Source organism: Tympanuchus pallidicinctus, unplaced genomic scaffold (genome assembly GCF_026119805.1).
Source record: "Tympanuchus pallidicinctus isolate F22 unplaced genomic scaffold, pur_lepc_1.0 scaffold65, whole genome shotgun sequence".
In the NCBI taxonomy this organism is placed as follows: domain Eukaryota; kingdom Metazoa; phylum Chordata; class Aves; order Galliformes; family Phasianidae; genus Tympanuchus; species Tympanuchus pallidicinctus.
This window is the reverse complement of record NW_026294786.1, coordinates 39,195-51,563: the sequence shown is the minus strand read 5'-3', so window position 1 is coordinate 51,563 and position 12,369 is coordinate 39,195. Positions and strand designations below refer to the sequence as shown.

The following is a 12,369-nucleotide window of genomic DNA, read 5'->3' as shown; positions in this document are numbered from 1 at the left end:
CCTGTAGGATTCCCACCCCCACCGATGGATTTGCAAACCTTCCTCCCAAATGATAAATCTCAGTCTTGTTTTGTTAACCCTGCTGTGGATCTACGAATTCTATTAGAGATTTACAAATCACAGCCATCCATACTAAATGAAAAGACTTGATTCATAAACCCGCATGTTCTGCTCAGGAAAGAAGTCCGGATCATGACAAATCACCTGCTTTCCAAACCCAGTTCTGCAGTTTTTCCCTCAGACCGCACAGCCTGCTGCCACAGCGCAGGGCCTGATGAAAAGGGGGCTCTTCGCAGAGCATTTTTCTCCCCTTAGTCCAGACACCACACAAATATTCGCTAGACAGACAGATCTGTGCATGGAGAACATCTCCTCTGCACTCCCAGTGCCCCATTGTGGCTTTTCCCACTCCAGAACCTCGTGAACCTCACCATCAGGTCAGCCCTGACGTGGCTCTGGCTCAGGAGCAGCAGCCACAGCTTGGATTTCTGCAGCACGCACAGCCTGCAGGACAGCACCAACCACAGAACGAATGCATCTGTGGCAAGGCTTTGCCACTCAGCTGTCTGCTGTATGAAGGCTGCCTGGTGCCTTGTGATGAGAAAACCCTAAAAAGGGCCCAGAAACTCAAACGTTGTTCCAAGGTAGCAGAGATGTCTGGAAAGCAGGCTGAGCAGATCTCCTTGATCTCCTCCTGGGAAGACCTGCAGAAAGAGCCGTCATTTGTCTGCGATGCTCTCGTACAGAAAGGCAGAGGTGTAAGAAAAACCACTGCCCCTGTCCAAGCTGCAAGGGAAGGAGCTCATCCCGGGGGCTGAGGAGCCTCCAGCAGAGATGTGAAAGCCAGCACAGATGTTCCCTGTTCTGTCCTCACAGGGAACCTCAGCCACAGGGCTCCAGGAGATGGAAGAATTAAGAAAAACACATACAGAAAAAATGAACACAACCCAGCAGCCCAATCCATCAACCCAACCCTAAAACACAACAACAACACAACAACACCACAACACAACAACACCACAACACAACAACACCACAACACAACAACACAACAACAACACAACAACACAACAGAACAACAGAACAACACAACAACACAACAACACAACAACAACACAACAACAACACAACAACACAACACAACAACAACACAACAACACAAAACACAACAACACAACAACACAACACAACACAACAACAGAACAACAGAACAACACAACAACAACACAACAACAACACAACAACACAACAACACAACACAACAACACAACAACACAACAACAACACAACAACACAACACAACAGAACAACAACACAACAACAACACAACAACAACACAACAACAACACAACAACAACACAACAACACAACAACAACACAACAACAACAGAACAACAGAACAACAACACAACAACACAACAACACAACAACACAACAACACAACAACAACACAACAACACAACACAACAACACAACAACACAACACAACAACACAATCCATCCCAACCCAATCCAACCCAGCTCAGCTCCTCAAACTGGGTGCTGTAAGCACTCTCCTCACAACACACTCTCCTCCCTCACCACGTCCCTTGCCATTCTCTTGCCATGCCTCTCCCCACCTGCTGCCTCCCCTATGCAATCAATCCTGGTGCACTCAAGCTGCCGGCGTACAGGGAGCCAAACCAAGCCAAGCTGAGCCAAGCCAAAGGCCGTTATCCATGAATCCTCCAATGTTAGAATGCTGATGAACACACTGACAAAACACCTATTTCCAGTGTTTTTTTTTTCAATGGAAAACCACCAGAAGGTTTCTAGGAGGTACTGGAGAAGGAAGCTGCGGAAGTTATTTTTTCTCTAATGAGGCAAATGCCAGAATAGATGAAACCAGAAGATTTCTTTCTAGAGGCCTGCGGGGGGGGGGGGGGGGATGGTGTAATGCAGTTGCATAAGACATTCAGAACACACTGGGAATGAAATCAGTGAGATTTGGACGCTGCATTTCGATATCGGAGCAGAGCAGTGTGCGCTTCCACTGAGCTCAGCATCAGACTGATTTTCTGTAAATTTCCTGGAAGTCTGAGGCTGCTTGGTAAAGTGCACTGAGAAGACAGTTCTGATTTCTGCAAATCTTCTTTGAGCAACATTGCTTTATAGGAAAACTGATGCGAACAATAAAGGAAAGTATTTGTTTGCACCATTCACGTCTTTCTGCGCTGTTATTGATAGGTCTCTTACTAAGGGAAAGCTCCGTGCTTCCGCATGTAGGCATTCCTCCTTGGAGTGCTGGAGTATTGAAATCTTCTCCCAAGTCACAGGAAAGATGGGAAAAAATAGAAAATAGTTTGACCTACATTCACAAGAAAAATTATTGAGTTTGCACATTCCAACCCATTTTTCAAAGTAAAGCAAGAGCAGATTAACTTCCATAAAAAGGAATAAAATAATAATCGTAATGAAAGAATACAAGGGAAAAAACTCATTTTATCTTTTGGACTTGTGTGAGCACTGCTGGGAACACAACTTCTGCCAGTTTGCCACTCACAAGCACAGGCTCAAGGAGGACCGCTCTCCTGGGAGCACGGAGAGCCAGAGATGCAGCAGCTGTGAATTGAGTGTTAGGATTACACCTAAAACCAATCAGCCTCAGAGCCACTTCTTGTCCCTGGGATTAACAGGGACAGGACAGTTGCATGGCATGGCTGTTGTGAGCAGTTTTTCCTTCTTGCTGCTATGTGTTACTAATGAGCTGGAAGCTGTGCATCATCACCACATCATTCTGGCACACTGCTCTTAATTCTTTCCGAATTCTGAAAAGAAATTCTTATTAAATATTTCTGGCTTTTTTTTTTCCTGCATAATAATGAACACCATGACTTGTAAAAATCTCAGACTATGATTAGGATTTCTTTTCTCTTAATATGGCTTCAAAAATACATTATTTTTTTCCTTAAAACTGACAGCCAGAAATTTCTGTTCTGCCCTTTTTTTCCTGCTATTTTCTGCCCTCTGTGAGATTAATCCATTAATTGCTCTCAGTTCCCTCCATTTCCTCATTCTGTTTCTCATTTATTGCTGTTTTGTTCTAATCACTGCCTTTGCCGCCGTGTCTGTGACAGATGGACTCTTCTGAGCAAGGCATTACAGCTCTCTGGTGGCTCAGTGTGGTCTCACCCTCCCCAGTTTGTGCCTTCCCACATGAGATCACTTTTGCCTTCCAGTTTCCTTCATCTTTGGAAGGCATCCTGGAGATGCTGAGATATTCTATGACCCCATGCCGACGTATTTCCCCGCAGATCCTTCAGAGCAGATTCTCGAACATTTCCCTTCTCAGCTTCTTTTTTTCTTCCTTTATTTCCTAGGATTCTGTGAGAGTCCCGGTTTTATGCACCTCCTTCCTAGAATCAGGGAACAAAGTGGTTCTGTTCTCCTCGTGGATCAGTGCATCAGTAGATATGTGTGTATTCCTGAGTGATTCAGGAATGGGAGGCACTGAAATGCCCACTGCGAACTGCAGCAAGAGGTGGATTGGTGAGCTGGGAAGCCGGCCTCCCGCCTTCACGTGTTTGTTTTCAGGAGCTGGAGCACGCGGAGCAAATTCTGCAGTGAGCGCCCAGCACTGAGGAAAAGCTTCTGGTCTGCTGGGGTGAAAGCAAGCTCCAGGAGAGCTGTTCTTCTAATGTTTGAAACAGCTCTTTCCAGAATCACCTCTGTCAGAAAATGGAGGAAATTCGTGGGTTTTATATTTTCTTTTCCCAGTTTTTATTTCTTTTCCTCTTTACAAATTCCATGAATGTTCAGGAAAGCTCAGAGAAGCTGGAGTTTGAGGCGCTGGAGACCAGATCACCGCGACACCGGGGAGTTTTGCATACAAGCGGATGTTGCTCTTCCCAAAAACAGCCACATGGTTCTGGAAATCCTTCCCCACAGGCTGAAAGAATCATTTCAGAGCTGTGTGGTTTGAATGGAGGAGTTCATACACTCGTGATGGGCAGACAGAGGGCATTGTTCACAGCTGTAAGAAGTGGTGGCTTTGCAGTGTGGTGCTGAACAATATGCAAAGGACTGGCATTAATTGGAGCTACTCAGCAGAGATGTGGACATAATTATTTAAAGGACTAACTTGCAACAGATGGACTTAGTCACACACAGCATAGCTATCTGAAGACCAAAAACGCAAATGCCCTGGAAGAGAACTAGCATTCTGAAGGGTGCCTTTGGCTGTTGGGTGGCAGGATGTTTCTTTTGATCTAAGGAGAGCCTAAAGAGAGTTAACTTCAACATTTCTTCTCTGAAATCTATTCCCTCTGTGCATGCCAAGATCAGCAGCCTAAGAAAGCAAGCAACAGGTCTGGATTTAGGTTGTATATGAGAAAAAAAATATTCTTCAAAAGAGTGGTGATGCTTTGGAGCAGACTGGCGAGGGAGCGGTGGAGAGGCTGTCCCTGCAGCCATCCTAGAGCAGTGGAGACAAGGTTAACGGGCACGGATGATGGGGTGACAGTTGGACAAGATGAACATAATGGCCTTTCCAACCTGAAGGATTCTGTGAGAAAACCAGTTTGATGGCAGTGATGGGTGCTGTGAGCAACAGCCACGGGACAGAGGCCTGCCTTGGGAGCCCTCGTGGGGTGATACAGATACAATGGGAGCTCAGCATTTTAGCTAGGACTTAACCAAGGCTATCAAAATAAGATCTATTTTTAGAACGATTTTTCTGTGCTTTGCATTAACCCAAGGACAATCCTGGGGACGCCCCATGGGCCGGGTCTCGTCACTGTTTGTGCTGCAACACAAGTAAGTCCCTTGATTTCTGCAGAACAACCTCCCACTTCTGCTTTTCCTTCCAGCCCACGGGATGCTATATTTAATCTTGGAGCTGTCTACCTTTTTTGCAGCCCAATCTGGGAGTCATGCTTCCCAGAAATCATGAAGTGGCATTCAAAATCATGAAGGTTCTTATGAAGCGTGGTTTGAATGCCTGCTCTCAGTCACTTGCTTACTGAGCATCTATAGGTCACAGGGCCAATTTGTAAGGTTTTATCTGCCAGAAAGAAAGCAAAATGGTGAAGTTCTGCAAACAAGAAGCCTATCTTTATCTTATAGGCTCATAAAAGTAACATTTGGCCTCTGTATCTCAAATGCATCATTACAAAAATCAGTTTATCTATCTCCTTGTTCAAGAAAGGTAAGCAAAGTTGCCCTCTGCCATCTGCTTTCTCCCCACTTTCAATGAAGAGTTAACCTACCAGGAAGTCAACACGAGCAAAATCACAGAGAAATGTGACTGTTATTGGGGAAATCGTGGTTTGCAGCAGCAGCCTCCTCATCTTATGTAATAGGAAGGCTGATTTCTTGAGAAGTTTGTTTTTTTTAACAGATCTGTCATCAGATGCAGGTTGCTTATTAATGCCTGCACAGACTGCAGCCACCTCTGTCTTCCCTTGATTCCTGCTGTCTTGGTTGCTTCCAGTGGTGCATCTCTATGCCCACTGACCTGTCCCCCCTGTTTTGTTGGTCTCTGTAATTCTGTACTTTGCACTTTTCTTATGGAAGTCTTATTTTCTTATTATCCTTTTAGTCAAAGACAGTCTTCTCTCCTGTTTGTGAGTAGTTCATGACATCTGTCAACTGGAATCTGCTTCACAGAAATAAAGAACCTATTTGAGCAGATCCAGGTGCCCATCCGTTCATCCGGGCCCCGAATTGCAGTACTGCTGGAAAAATAGGAAAGAATAGGAAATGTGGACAACTCAGTATAATGTCTAGTACAATTTCAGTATAGTAAGATGCTGTATTTCTCTAGGATTCTCATACGACTTCTTTCATTGGTAAGTCAGACTGATGGTTGGGGGATGATCTTGAAGGTCTCTTCCAGCCTAAACAATTCTGTGATCAAACACTGACACTTCTATGAGCAGAAAAGTCGAAACGGTTGCATTTTATTACGTGAGAAACTGATGTGTAGCTCTGGGTGACATCTGTTAGCATTACGTAGTAAAGCTGGGGCTCTTCACTCTTCACTGCAGTCCTGAAGGGGTCCTGAACTCAGTAAAACAACCCCATGCCCTCACACTGGGGAAGTGGAACCAAGCAGATTGGAGTGCCATGGGCTGGAGTCTCCCACACTTCAGCAAACCAGAGCATCTGCTGCACGTAGCAGAGCTGGTAATGCCTCGTTAAATGAAATGTGGGTGATAGCTCAAACGGCTGCATTCAAAGACCTGAAAATACACACTCATCATCTCTCAGTGGTTTTCCTCTGACAATCCATTCACCCTCGTAGTGACCCAAAATTTTTGCTGGTGTAGCTTTCCTCACTTTCAGTCAGCTTGTGACCTTGTCTATTCCTCTTCCTTTAGTTTTGGAAATGTCAGTGTCCATATTTTAAGATGCCTTAGGACCAACTTCCCCTTTGATAGTTCTTTCTGTACAATTTTCCATCCTTACTTCTTAAGAGTTTAGAAATAATTCCGCAACAACAACAAAAAATCCTAAAAAGCACATTCTGTTTGGCTTTAACAGCAATATTGGTGAATTCAGAGGGTAAAAAAAAAGCCACAAACAGAGGGTATTTGATCAGGTAACATGAAACTCTCATCATACAGAAATTGTATCATTTTGGCTGAACCTTAATACCTGTCTACAAGATCTCTGCGCATGGGAGTGTGAGGAGCAGCATGGGATCAGGTTTTTGTCTATGCACCTGTCTTGGGTATCCAAGTCTTCAGACCAGTCAAACTGTCAAAACAGTGAGCTGTGCTCCTTGTCAGTTCAGGCAGCATAGAAAGACTACAGGGTTGCTGTTTGCCTTTGATGGAAGAAAATTTGTGTGGTCAAAAGTCAAAGTTCAAACTGGGGGGCAATGAAAAGTGTTTCTTGAATACACCACCAACAAAAGCTGGACCAGTGATAATATTAGTTCATTGCTTGATGAGAATAGTCATCTCACAAACAAACACTGACAAATCAGAAACATTTAATGCCTTTTTTTGCCTTTGTCTTCAAAGCCAGTGATGGTCTCTGGCACCCCAGACTGACCGCAGTAGCGATCAACTCGTAGCCAACCTGGAACTGTGTGGGATTTTCTGCTCCACCTGGATGCACGTGAGTCCATGGGGCATCCATCCCAGAGTACACAGAGAGCTGGCTGATGTCACTGTGAGACCTCTTCCAATTATTTCACCATGGTCTTGGGAACGTGGAGCGGTCTCAGTTGACAGGAAGCTGGCAAATGTTGCAATTTTCAAGAAGAGCAAGAAAGAAGACCCTGGTAATTACAGGTGGGTATGGAATTCCAAGGTCACAGCCTGAACCAATATGTGAGCACGTAACTGCCTGGAGCAGGGGGCTGCAGCCACCCTTTCTGTCTCAGCGATGCTTCTGGGAGCAGCGTGCAGTCTGACTCTGTGCAGTCTGACTCTGTGCAGTCTGACTCTGTGCAGCTGCCCCTTGTGCCCCTTCCCCTGCCCTTCTCCTGCACCAGTACAAATGGGAGAAGGCTGCATTCCTCAGTTCGCCCCTTCCTCAAACTGTTACTGGGAGTGCTGAGTTCATTTCTCCTTGCTATTTTTTCCTACAGCACCTATTTCTCACATAAGGACTCTGTCACTGCCCTTGTTTGCTCTACACAGGCCTGTCTGTTTCAGTTCAGTTCCTGGTAAAACGATGGAGAAAATTATGCTGGGGTTACTGAAAAACACCTGAAGGACAATGCGTTCATTGGTCACAGACAATACGGGTTCATAAGGGGAAGGTCCTGTGAATTTCTTTTTATGTCAAGGTCACTCGTCTTGTTGAACAAGGGAAGCCAGTTTGATGTCACTTTTTTGTTTTCCAGTAAAGCTGTTTCTCACAGTATCCTTCTGGACAGCACCCAGCACAGTGCCAGACCCGGTGGGTCGGCCCAAAGAGTTGTAAGGGCTCACATCAGGTTGGTGGCTGGTCGCCAGCGAGTTTCCCAGGGCTCCATGTTAGGGGCAGTTCTCTTTAACATTTTGATTTGGGTGTTGGGGTAGAAGGTGTTTTGAGCAAGTTCACTAATGATACTGAACTGGGAGGAGCTGCTGACCGCTTTGAGGGTGGGGACTCCTTGCAGAGAGATCCAGGCAGACTGGAGAGTTGGCAATCACCAGCCACGTGAAGTTTAAGGAGAGAAACTGCAGGATTCTGGCTGTGGGGAGGGGCAATCCTGACTGAGCATATGCACTCGGATGGTTTCTGTCCCAATGGAGACCTGTGATGCCCACTGCCTGCCTGCCACAAAGCCAAAGAGAGGCTGTGGAACAGCAGAATGTCCTTTTGCACCCAAGCCATTCTATAATTGTATGATTCTAAGATTCCATGATTCTACAGTAATAAATTGAAAGTTGTATCTCATGTCTTCTAGCTGATCCTACATCCGTGTGTTTTATGTTAACTGTAATAAGTTCCACGTTCTTTTGCACAAGCTGTGAGCTACTGAGAGCTCGTCTAAGAAACCTGCAGGTGTGGGACTTCAGGACATGGCTCAGTGGGCAGTATTGGTGGAAGGAGGATGGTTGGACTAGGTGATCATAGAGGTCTTTTCCAACCTTAGAAGCTCTATGATTTTATGGTTTTCAGGACGTGCTTTGAGGTATGAAATAATGGGACCACAGTTACCTTCCGTGCAAAAATGCAATTCAGTAACCACGACTTTTTAAAAACAGAAAAATCACATTTTGTAAAGCTTGATTTGTCCTTTCACCCTCGTGGTTCCCTTCTAACTCAAGATGTTCTGATTCTGTGATTCTGTGAGGAGGAGGAGAAGAGGGACTGGCGCTTTTAACCCAGAACTGCCATGCAAGTGCTGACTTTGGCAGTTCCTCAGAGCATGACTTGAGATGAATCACCTCATCCTGTGTGCCACTTACCCCCATGCAAAGGGCAGCAGGAGATCTCTGTTCTCAAAATAGGAAGAAGCTGCTCTGCCCTCGTGATTCTCTGCAGGCGATCTGTGTCATCCCGTGCTCAATGACAGCAGCTCTGGTGTCAAGGAAGCTGATGCCTATAAACAGGAGAAGGCACATTATTATCTACACAACAGGACTGCAGGGGACCGTTCTTTGGCACTAAACATTTAAAGAGGAAAAAACCCTAAAGGTGACAATTTAGATCAAGAGAGCAGAGGGACGTTCTTCAGATCAGAACAGACCAGGTGCTTGCTACAGGGCAGAGCAATAAGGGTGCCAGATAGAAGGAACTGGATGTGAAGGACTGTGAACATATTTACAGCCATCTGGCATCCTCTAATTATCCAAAAGATAAGGCTGCCTGAGCGCTCACCAAAATGTGGAGAGGGAGGGAAGGCAGGAGTCTGTTTGGACAGAGGATCTTGAGTGCTTCATGCTTTCAACGTATGTTTTTTGGAAATGTTTTATATCACTTCCTAGATTATTTATATTATTGGAGATATACAAAAATGGTTCCAGAAGAACACGGAAAGGCTACTCCTGTATTTTTCCTTCCAGGTTTCTCAAAATCATGTCACAGAAAAGAACTGTTTCCTGGACAGCAGCATCAGCAATGAACCGGGGAAGAATCAAGAAAGCTCAGTTTCTTCCCGTGTTCCACTGATCTGGTGTTAGCTTTATCTGAAGCCTTGCAGGATCCAGTGGAAAATCTGCAGCACCCGGAATCGTGAAATTTAGGAAAAAAGTCCCAGGTTTTAAAACCGCAGAGGAAACATTTGAAAACAGTGTCATGGTGCTTACTCAGAAAGTAACAAGGAAACTGAAGTTTGTGTTCTTAAACACAGGCATTATGCCCTTCTTGGCCTTAATGATGGTTTTCTTTTTTTTGAATGTCTGGATTCACCACCATCATGGTTGTGTTACCTTTAAATTGCTTTCTTGTGCTTTCTTTCTGTGAAGCAACAGTTCTTTTGTTGGTTTTAGCACTGTCCAGCTAGGAGGACGTGAGTAAGACCTTCCAGCTCAACTCCTTGTTTACAACAAAGCTAAACTCTCCTGCATGCTGAGTTTTAATTTACTGCTCTGCAGAAACACAAGCAGGACTGCAGCCCTTGTACTGCAATGACAGTGCACCCCTTCTCCTGATAGGAATGAAAAATGAGAAGTGATCATTCATTGTGAGATCTTGAGTATGTTTTTGTCTCCTTTTTGATCTAGGACCCATCTTCAAGTCAAATGTAAAGGTTTAATAATGTTATGACCTCTGTAACATTTGCTGCTATGCCTTTTAAGATAAGAGTAATCAAACGTCATGCCTTGGGCTGTAACTGATCACAGTGAGTATCAAGCTGCCTCTTTATTTCGTCCTTCCATCAGGAGCTCAATGGCACTGAGCTGACCTGCGCTGCTCTCATTCAGCCAGGAACAGGAGTTTAATGACAAATTATTTGTTCTGTCGTGGTACAAAGTAAGATACTGGGTTTAATATGTGATATTTGTAGTTGCTTGCATACCACAGCAGATACCAAAGTTTCTGTCATGTGCCCTAAGCAATCTGGAGTCTTCTTTCTCAATGGCAGGACAAGCACACCTCTAACACAGTTACATATAATTGCGTGAAGCCAGGACAGCTGTTGCCATGGGTTTTAACCTCAGGCAACTTCTGCTTCTGCTCCCTGAAATGCAGTGCTGAGATGAACAAGTGATTTTAGCCACTTGTAAACATGCTCTGCCGAAACAAGAACTGAATCAGAATTCAACATGCAGAACAGAAATAAAAGATGATCATTAACTAAATGGTGCTCACCACCTCTAATTAGGAAGAGCAGGTCTGAGGACAGCACGTTACGGTTAGGGAAAAAAGCCATTTACTTTGGCAGGGAAACAAAAGATCTTCATGTTCAAATGTTTTGTATGAGCTGTCAAACCAAGGCTTCAGCACGCCTGTCATCAGGAAACTTGCAGTGGCACCAAGTGCAAGAACAGGCACCGCGAACGCCGTGTTCTGACAGCTTCCAATCACTGATTTCTTGCATTTTCTGCTTTTGATTCTTTCCTATACTTCATAAAATTGCTTTTCACCCTCCTGCCCGCGTGCTTTTCACATTCTTAGCGAGCCATAATCTCTACACAGCATTTTAAGTCTCACAGTGTGCTTGTCATTAAATCCATTTGTGCCGGATTCATTTTTAAATACATTTGTGTAGTTTGCAGGTACTACAGTGTAGCTGTATTCCCCCTCCCCCCCACCCCCCCTTCTTTTACAGTTTCTTTCTGGTCTACCAGCCTGTTTGCCTTCTCTTTTTTGGTCCTTTATGGGATACGCTGAAGTGCTGCACCAAAGCATCTTCACTTCCCCAATTTTGATTTGGTCTTTTCTACTCTTTTGCAAAACAAACAAAAGAAAACCAAACCACCAAACGAAAGCAAAAAAACCTTTTGATTCTACATTTGATTGAATTCTTTGCTTGTTTGTGTCCAAATGGCTTTAGTGCCACCTTTCAAATAAGAAACACCAGATACCAGGGTTGCTCTGAAAGTTATGCCTCCTATTTTGTTCTGTTGGCCCACAGCTTCAGAAGTAGAGGTTGGTGGTATGGCAACAAACAACGAACCTTCCCAATAATATTCCATCACATTTTGTTGCTCCATGAAACAGTGCCATTGTGTTCTTTGTATCCATTGTAGTTTCCATGGAAATGAACAGGAGGCATTACTTTTGAAGCGACCTACATAGCTTGTATTATTACTTACATTATGATCCCTTCTGTCATTTGTGTCCAAATGTGCCAGCAGTTCTGGTTTGCGAGCTGATCTTCACAATTTCATGTTGATGACGTCTGCCTCCATGTGTTGCCTCTTCTGCTGTACAAACATCAGAAACCTTTTGCTGTGAGGCTGCACAGCACTGCCCATGGCTCTGGGCTGCAGCCCAGATCCCACAGATCTGAAGTGGCTGAGAGCAGAGCCATGCTGCTGTGTTCTGGCTACCTGTATGAGTGCAACAAGCAGTTTCTTATGTAAACGCACTGCTCGCTCTGAAGTCCAACCTTTGCTTTCCAGGGAACTTGGATGATATATAAGCAAAGTTTTGGCAGTAATTTCACTTCACTCTTTGTCCTGCATGCAGCTTATGGGAAGGTGAATGAAAAGTTGTGTTGCTCTGCCCTCTTATGATGGTACCATATTTCCAGCTGTTTGTGACCAGGCATGTCCTGCCTGCAGTTCAGAGGCAGGCTTTTATGTTAACATACATGACAGGCATATGGATCCTAAGTGACTACATTTAACAGTATTGATTTCATATTGAGACACACATTTTTGTATCACCCACTTGTTTCCTGATAGGAAGGAGAAGAAGGAGATGGCAGGGAGCTGCCAGGTACGATAGGAAATGTTGTTGATGCTCAGAACACCTGATGGCTGCAAAGACAGACTG

The 12,369-nt window shown here is 44.6% G+C and overlaps 1 long non-coding RNA gene across 1 annotated transcript; it reads right to left on the bottom strand.

Moving 5' to 3' along the window:
• Positions 1 to 6,681: 6,681 nt before the first annotated feature.
• On the bottom strand, positions 6,682 to 11,715 carry LOC128072015 (uncharacterized). Its single transcript, XR_008202060.1, has 3 exons — positions 11,685 to 11,715; positions 8,892 to 9,025; positions 6,682 to 6,808 (listed from the first exon to the last, which is right to left on the bottom strand). It is a non-coding gene; the product is annotated as an uncharacterized LOC128072015 (long non-coding RNA).
• Positions 11,716 to 12,369: the final 654 nt, after the last annotated feature.